Source organism: Cervus elaphus, chromosome 15, assembly GCF_910594005.1.
Source record: "Cervus elaphus chromosome 15, mCerEla1.1, whole genome shotgun sequence".
Taxonomy (NCBI): domain Eukaryota; kingdom Metazoa; phylum Chordata; class Mammalia; order Artiodactyla; family Cervidae; genus Cervus; species Cervus elaphus.
Window position 1 is genome coordinate 84309162 of NC_057829.1, and position 6000 is coordinate 84315161.

Genomic DNA, 6000 nt, shown 5'->3' on the forward strand with positions numbered 1-6000 from the left:
AACAAGAAAATCCCTTTTCAGAAGGCGGATTTTTTTTTTCCAGTAAGAGTTTTTTCCAGCTGATTTCTGAATGATATTTTCCAGGGTTCATTTTGTGACTAACCGAAGGGGGCAACAGGATGCTACCTTCTCTACCTAAAGATGACGTCATCAACCCACCACCAGGGGGGTTGCGTTTTGGTTTGTTTTCTATGAGGAGGTGCTGGTTTGTGCTGACTCACACGAACTTCTTAGCAAGCACATGTCCTTTAACAGTCTCGCCCCCACCTCCCTTCCCATTCTTATTTCCCACCTGTCTAGACAAATGGGCTCCTTCCTCGCGGCTCTTTCAACAGCCTCATCATAGTTCCGTGCCTTAGGACACGCATTCTGTGCCTCGTTCAAACGTCACTTCCTCCATGAAGCTCTTTCCAGCCTGGCCAGGAAGAGTTAATCCACACACAGTGGGGAGGAGACAGAATAATCTGGGTACAATTCTCACCTCTAACACTTAAGTGAAGTGAAAGGCGCTCAGTCGTGCCTGACTCTTTGCAATCCCATGCACTATACAGTCCATGGAATTCTCTAGGCCAGAATGCTGGAGTGGGTAGCCATTCCCTTCTCCAGGGGATCTTCCCAACCCAGGGATTGAACCCAGGTCTCCTGCATTGCAGGCGGATTCTTTACCAGCGGAGCCACCAGGGAAGCCCTCTAACACTTATGACCTCGATAATTTACTGGATTTTTCCAAGTCTCAAGTTTCCTTGTTTAAAAAACAAGGTCGTGATAATAATACCTATGTTACAAGGTTGTTGTAAGATTTGGATATTTAAACTACTGGGAATGTGCTGATGCTAAAAAAAATGCTTGTTCCCTTTTTCCCCCTGGGGAGGGGGGGATAAAAGGCAAACAATCTTGCCTAAAAGGCAGCATGTTCTACATGTGACCTTGGTCAGCTTTTCATGCTGCTCCTGAATAACAGCAAATCGACAAGCCATCATTCATTACCCGTTGGTGGCTGCCTGTGGATCTATTTGAACTTGTGTCTGTCCAATATGTGAAACGAAGAGTGGAAAAAATTGGTCATGTGCCGTGTACTTTTACTTTTTAAAGCAAATATATTGGAAAAAGCCAATTAGGCATATATGGGCTGTTGATCTCCTATAGTTGATTTAGAGGATGGGTTAGCCTAAATTAATGAAAATTCTGAATTACAGATCTTGAAGGCTTGAAGGAAAACAGAGTAGCAACTAGGTCTGGGGTTGTTTTCTAGGGGATCCTTCTTGAATTAATAGCCCTGAATGTTTTGAGATTTGATATTAGAAATCCTAATATTTCCCTTGTGGCTCAGCTGGTAAAGAATCCGCCTGCAATGCTTGAGACCTGGGTTCAATCCCTGGGTTGGGAAGATCCCCTGGAGAAGGGAAAGGCTACTGACTCCAGTATTCTGGCCTGGAGAATTCCATGGACTGTATAGTCCATGGGGTCGCAAAGAGTTGGACACGACTGAACGACTTTCACTTCACTTTGATATTTCCAAAGCGTTTCATAAGTTCTCCAGACTACTGAAACATCCACACCATTTGCACTATTTCTGAAGATGGGGTTTGCATTGAAGAGGTCATTGCTGAAGTGAACGAACTATCACAAAGCTGATGGAATCTCTTCTCATCCTATCAGGTTATGATAACTGCATCTTCAATATAACTTGAAGTACTCCCTCACCTAAAATCTAATAATGTATCTGTATTTTAACATGTGTGTTGTTAAATCCACTTTTTAAACTCAATCTACCATCTATACTGCAGCAGGGTAATTTTGCTAAAACACATCTCCTTAAAAGCCTCGTGGAACTTTTCATCAGCGTCAGTGACAGCCCAAATTCCTTCGGAGGATAGCCGGAGCCCTTCACAACCTGCCCCCTCCACTTCAGCTGCCTCTCCTGCCCACAGTGACCCCCTTCCTCTTTGCAGCCACACGAGAGAACTTCCCCATCTGGATGGACTCATAATATTCCCTCCCTCTGCAACACCCTTCCCCCACAATGTGTTTCCTGGTCTTCCCCCTCCTTCACGATGGAGCTCAGTTAGCATCTTTCTAATGCCCCAATTTTCCCCTCACAGAATTCCTTCAACCCCCCAGCAATTTTCTTCTCATGCTTCTCTCTCCCGCACTAGTTTCATGCACCTCATGGGTTGCATTCAAGTGGCTGTTTGCACTTAAATGACTTAAAACAAAAGACAAATAAAATTTAGTTCCTTGCCGCCACTTGCAGCATTTCAAATGCTCAGCAACCACGTGCAGTTGGTGGTGACCACCTTGGAGGGCACCAGTTGGAAACCTTCCATCACGGCAGGGAATTCTAGACTTTGAGCTCCTGGTGGGCAGGGCCTCGGTCATTCACCATCACATCTCTGGTGGTCAGCAGAGTGGCCAGCACGTGGCAGACACTCAAGAAGCTTCTCTTGAACCAAACCAAACCTACTGGATGTGAGACTGGCTTCAGAATAGCAGGCTCAGGGTGCCTGGGTCAACAGAGGTCACAGCATTCTGATGGTGGAGTTGGGGGAAGGGGTGGGAGTGTGGCTGGTACTCAGAGGGGAGGGAGCCCAAACCAGCGTGGAGGTCATCTTTTTTTCTGGGTGGCATGTCCTAGCCAGGATTCTGTTACTATGGAGAGGATGAAAATTGTTGCCTGGGAGAGCCCCAGATATCTGCTGCCCTGGGGCCAGAGGACAGCCTGGGTAGAGGACAGCCTGGGGGAGAGCGTGGGGCATGAAGTCTGGACTCCATGTGACTGAGATGGAGAGGCCGGGAAAGTGGGGGCTAGGGGAGTGGTAAGACTTTAGGAAGAGTCAAAAGCATCACCACAGCTCCTTAGCTTCTGGTCCTTGGGGTGAGGAAAGGGTATAGAATCCCCTCCGCCCATCACCACCACTCTGTACCCAGGCCCCAGGCGGGAGATGTTTCTCCTTCTGGGAAGCGCAGACATGGATGCTCTGTTCCAGTTCAGAAGCCGTACTTCCTAACCCAGGTTTTGGCAGCCCTGGTGTTTCATTGTTCATTATTTCATGAATAGACTTGACTTGGTCCGGAATTAAAGCTTCCATGCAGCTAATCTGGCCTGCAGAGGGGATGGCTGGGAACTCGCCTGTGTGGCTCCAGAACTGGCCCCTTTTCTCTGGAAAAATCCTCTCTGGGAATCTGTGCCAAGACCTGGTGAGTGAGAAATGACTTCATGATGTACCCAAAAACTGCATCTTTTTAAGAAACTGTCTTTATAAATGGTATCAGAGGGGGAAGAAAAAAAGAGAGAGAGAAAGAAAGAAGGGAGTAACCCTTTCAGATCAAAAGCATTCTCTCTAGATATGGAGACGTTGGGGCAAAGGGAAGGTCAGCCTGGGCCCCCGGGGCCAGGTTTCACCTGACTTGTACTGTGCTCTACCACACATACCCTGTCATGCACACGAGGCATACACACACACACAGCACCCTCCTGTGTGGATGGTTCAGGTCCCCATAATCCTTCTGGGGGGACTTTAATCTTCTAACTTGGCATCCATGGTCCTCTTGGGACTCAAGCTGTCTCCTTGGTGACCCATCTCATCCTCGGAGCCGAAAGGTGAGCTGCACTCACACCTGGGAGGTGATCATGATGCAATCCTGGTCCTTCTAAAGCCTTTTGTGCTGTGTTTAGTCGCTCAGTCGTGTCTGACTCTTTGCAACACTATGGACTGCAGCCCACCAGGCTCCTCTGTCCACAGGGATTCTCCAGGCAAGAATACTGGAGTGGGTTGCCATGCCCTCCTCCAGGGGACCTTCCCAACCCAGAAATCAAACTGGGGTCTCCCACATTGTGCGTGGATTCTTTACCGTCTGAGCCAGGAAAGCCCCAAAATACTAGAGTGGGTAGCCTATCCCTTTCCAGGGGAACTTCCCAATCCAGGAATCAAACCAGAGTCTCTCTCCAATTCTGCTTCTCAGGCTTGGCTTGGTCTTCTGTTCCTCCTTTGGTTGGCCCCTTGTGATGAAACCGCCAGTGTGGTTTCCAACAGCAAAGAGATGCTGTCTTCCTTCCCTAGTGGATCAGCGCTGTGGCCTCTGTGGCTTGCACTTCTGATCATCACCAGCACAAAAACTTCTTTTAGGTTGCAAACCATCACAGGAGTTGTTCCATTGCTGAAAACACACTTCGATTAGTTCCTCCAGGGAGACCCAAGGTCGCTGCCATTTTCCTGGTGAACGTCCCTGAGATCCAACTTGCAGAAAGTTACAGAATTAAGGGCCAGACTGGGATTCTGAATTCAAGCCCATCAGATGACATGGCTCCCACCTGCTTCACTAGGTCATGCTAACTTACCCTGGGAGGGGAGGAAGGATGCTTCAGACAGAGAGGAGAGCTTGAGCTAAGGCAGAGAAGCCTTAAACAGGAAGGTATGTTCCAGAAAATGCAAGTTATTCAGCACTGGGGGAGCAAAATATATGCAGTGGGGGGAATGGAGTGAAGAATCGGAGGGAGAGGGTGATGGGGACTCAGTGAGACACTCAGGGACTTATTCTCTGACCAGGAAGGAGATTGGATAAGTTGTGGTCATGTTTTGCTTTGAATCAGCTGGTTCACTCTGCAGTCTGGCCACTTGGCTGGAGGATGGAGGATGCGGCCAACGGACGGGCAGGGCCTGTTTAGAAAGTGTGGTGGCTCCATCACTCCCAACTTGCGTGACCTGGGAGTCACTTACCCCTTCTGGCCTCCAGTTTTCTCATCTGTAAAATACAAGTATTGGATGAAAAGAAGTTTTCATCAGTCTCTTCACCACGGCGGGCCCGTTTATCTCGTCTGCTAGCTGGGCTACAGTGGGGAGAGTCTTTTCATTTCCTGATGGATTTGCATATTATTCCTCTGTGACACCAGGCCAACTCCTCTTTTTTGGGTAATCTCAGCCAGTTGAGCACTTGGGGCCTCTAATCAGGTATCTTTCACCCCTTATCCCCCAAATCCAGGGCTGAGTCAATTCTGAGCGCAGGTCTCCCTTCCCATAAGGTGAGGTCCTGGCTTTAGGAAATACTGCCCTGGGGTCCAGACACTCAGTACAAGGCCAAAACATCTTGTCATGCCCCAGGATGTGGACCTCCTGCTGGCCAGTTTCTTGGGCTCGGGGACCCCTCTGGACCCTGGACGCTAACATGTCTCACATTTGGGAGGTGCTTTGAGGTGGGGGGGAGTTATACATATTCGGATTTTACATTTAAACAATTTTTGTTGGAAAAGTACCCGGTACCCAAGGGAACAACGAAATACAGAAGAACAGCGAATAGTCGCTAAGCCTCCACCACTACCTTTCCTCTAAGGCCAGCCCAGTGCCCCTGGGCGCCTCTGCCCTGGCTCAGGGCTGCGGGAGCCCTCCTCCTCCCGGATCCTTCGGTGCCAGCTTTGCCCACCTGCGGGCCTGGCACCGCCCAGGCACGGGCACCACCTCCGGGGTCGCCCCTGCTCCTCCTGGCCACGCCTAGATTAACTTCAGTCCCAAATGATATGCACCAAAGACTCTCGAGTGGGGGATCAAAGGCGAGCTCCTTTATTTAATAGCGTTTGGAGGGAATCAGGCACGTGGTGAAAGATTCAAACAGTACACAGCCCCTCTCCGACCACCGCCCCCCACCCCAACCCCCGCACCCCGCAGCCTGTCGCGTCCCCTTCCCCAGCCCTTCTGGGCAGCCACAAGCACGCATCCCACCCGTAACTTTTGAAATGACTCTAATGACTATATTCTAACTATTTCTGCTCTCTGCTTTTGTCGCTTGTCGGCGGGTATGGGCGCTGGCTTTGTGCCAGCCCCGCGGGCCCCGCCTTCTTCGCTGGGGGGTGTCCACGGTCACGGTCGCGCGTGCTGAGCGCGGGGCTCAGTTCCAGAGAGATATTCGCCTCCCTGCCCTGGAGCGCGTGACCCGGCCCGGGGTCTGAGCCACTGCCCCCCCACCGCGGCCGGGCGGGTCCCCAACTCGGCAGTTTGCGGGAACTTT